The sequence below is a fragment of the Protopterus annectens genome, chromosome 12.part0 (assembly GCF_019279795.1).
Source record: "Protopterus annectens isolate FY-2018-M chromosome 12.part0, PAN1.0, whole genome shotgun sequence".
NCBI lineage: Eukaryota > Metazoa > Chordata > Ceratodontiformes > Protopteridae > Protopterus > Protopterus annectens.
In genome coordinates this window covers 39,684,069-39,686,958 of record NC_056746.1, presented here as the reverse complement: position 1 = coordinate 39,686,958, position 2,890 = coordinate 39,684,069, and positions in this window count along the sequence as shown.

Sequence of the window (2,890 nt, the reverse complement as noted above, 5' to 3'; positions counted from 1 at the left end):
TGGTCAAGATTCCTCTTGAACAAGGCCAGCGAGGTGCTCTGCCTCACATGTACCGGGATTTTGTTCCACAGCATAGGGAGTCTCTGGGTGATGAATCTGTCCCTCCAGCATGTTCTATTTATAACCGTGTCAAGGTTTAAGTCTCCGCCCTTGTGGTTCTGAGGGATCTAGATTTTTTGAGGTGAAGCATATTCATCAAATCTGGGTTTGACATGGCCTTATATGTCAGGCACAGGTCACCTCTGAGCAAGCGGTATGAGACTGAATAGAGCTGGAGTTCTTTCAGTCGGGCAGCATAAGACATATTTTTGAGACCCTTTATCCTTTTGGTGAGGAACTTTTGGGGTCTTTCAAGCTGCAGCAGGTGTCTGGTCAGATACATTCCGAACGGGGCATTGTACTCAATCATAGGTCTAATGAGTGATGAGTACAGGGGGACGATGACCTCCCTTGATCTAGATGTGAATCCCTTCATGATCAGGTGGGCGATATAGAAGGTTTTCCTAACTACTTTAGCAACATGAGTGTCAAACGAAAGGCTACTGTCAACTTGGGTCCCCAGATCCCTGATGACTTTTTCTGTGCTCAGTGGATTGCCACCTATATGGTAGCTAGGGGTAACCTTGTTTTTCCCGAAGGGTATGACTATGCATTTTTTGGCGTTTAACTTCAGGCCATGGCTCTGGCACCAGTTATCCATTTCTGTGAGGCCCTTCTGGAGGATATCTGTGTCAGATGTGTTTTCGACTATGGCCCAGTTTGCAGTCATCTGCAAACTTTGTCAGCCATAACCCTCCTGTGTTTGCTTGTACTTCAGAAAAGTAGATGCCGAACAAGAGTGGACCCAGGACTGAGCCCTGTGGGACACCACTTGTGACAGGCTTTGAGTCTGACATGGCTCCAGCAACTCTGACCCTGTGGGTTCTGTCACTTAGCCAGTTTGCAACCCATCTTGTGATGTATGGGTTTACATTCAAGCTGATGAGTTTTTCGATGATACCTGAGTGGGGTATTGTGTCGAAGGCCTTTGCCAGGTCGAGGTAGGCTGTATGGACTGCCTTTCCCTCATCAATGGCCTTGGTGACTGTCTCGAAAAAGTCAACCAAGTTTAAGAGGCAGGATCTGCCTTTTGACAAAGCCAAACTGGGTTGGATCCAAAGTCTGCAAGTTCCCTATGTCTTTATTTATGAGTTCCATTATGATCCTCTCCATGGCTTTGCAGATAAGGCTTGTCAAGCTAATGGGGCGGTAATTTCCAGGGTCTGTGGAGGCACCGCCCTTATGAAGTGGGACCACAGTCGCCGTCGCCACTCCTTGGTGTATCCTGAGGTGAGGCTAAGATTAAACAGCTGTCCTAACTGTGGGTTTAATTCCTCGTTGAGTTCATGAAGCACACAGCCGGGGACACCATCCGGTCCCATGGATGTTGTGTTTTTTGCCTTAGTGAGGGCAGTTCTCACCTGGGCGTTGGAGATGTTTGGGGGCTACAATCCTCTGGAATAGATATCTCTCCTTTTGGAGGAGGGCCGAGAAGTTTGCACTGAACCTGTCAGCCAGTATGTTAGCAATGTGTGTAGGTTCAGTAATTTTCACATCATTTTGAACTAATTCTGAGCATATCTGGGAGTTTCCTCCTAGGTTTCTAACATAGCTAAAGAAGGCCTTATGATTGTCTTTAGAGTCCTTGGCGATTTTTCTCTCAAAATTTGCCTTGGATGATTTTATGAGAGCTCTTAGTTTTTACTTATACTGATCAAAGGTGTCTTACCTTTCAAGGATTTTGCTCTATCTTGTAGTAGCTTCCTCCTTTTGTTGTAGAGCTTGTTTATGGCTGGGGTCCACCAGACTGGACGCTTGCCTTTGGTACAGAGAGTCTTAGTTTTGTTTGGGATTGCCTGATCCATGCAGTCCTGTAGGTGCTGGTAGAAGGCATTTGTAAGTGATTCAGCGGTTTGAGTAATGTTTACCACTGGCTCAGGGGCCTTAAAGGAGACCACACTAGTTTTTAGAAGTGTGAAATCGGCTTTTGAGAAGTTTTTCACTGTGGTCTTTTTTGTTTCAGGTGGGGACAGGATGAGGACCTCCAGCGAGATTAGTTTATGATCTGATCTCACCAGTGAGGGGTATACTTCCGGTGTTGAACATTTTGATCCCATGTTCGCGATGATGAGATCAAGTATGTTTTCTCCTCTTGTGGGGATGGTGACTAGTTGTTCCATGGCATTTGAGTTTATGAACTCCAGGAATCTTTGGGTTAGAGTGTTTGGGCTTGAGTAGTGTTCCCAGTCTATATTAGGGTTGTTGAAGTCACCTAGTATGATGGTGTTTGGAGATACATTTATCCCCTCCAATGTTTTCAGGAAGGCCATGTGAGGTTCCTGAGTTTGAGAGGGTGGCCTGTAACATGCTACAAATAGCAGAGCAGTCTTGCCTATGGTTAATTGCACCTGGATGGTCTCCGATGCATCGTGCATTGCCACCAACCTTGAGGTGTGGGTGTCCTTTATGAATATGGACACCCCCCCCTCCTTTCTTGGTGTTGTCCGGATTTTGGGGCCGGAACGCATGATATGAGGTGAAACCTGTTAGTGCTGGGGTGCTCTCAGGAGCCTTGAACCAGGTTTCTGTCACAGCACAGACATCGATGTTCTCCATATTGAGAAGGGCCTCGAGTGCGTGCATCTTGAGAGTGAGACTTCTGGCATTGAGCAGCATTACCCTTAGTTTTTCCTTTTGGTGTTCTAGGGTGGTAGGTTTAGAATTTGAGCCTTGCCTAAAAAGGCACTATGGGGTGGCAAGAGCCTTTGCCAATATCCGGAAGCCCAGGGTGACAGGTGCAAGCCGTCCCTTGTGAAGCAGCGTGGCTTGTCCAGCATGTCATCCCAGGCAG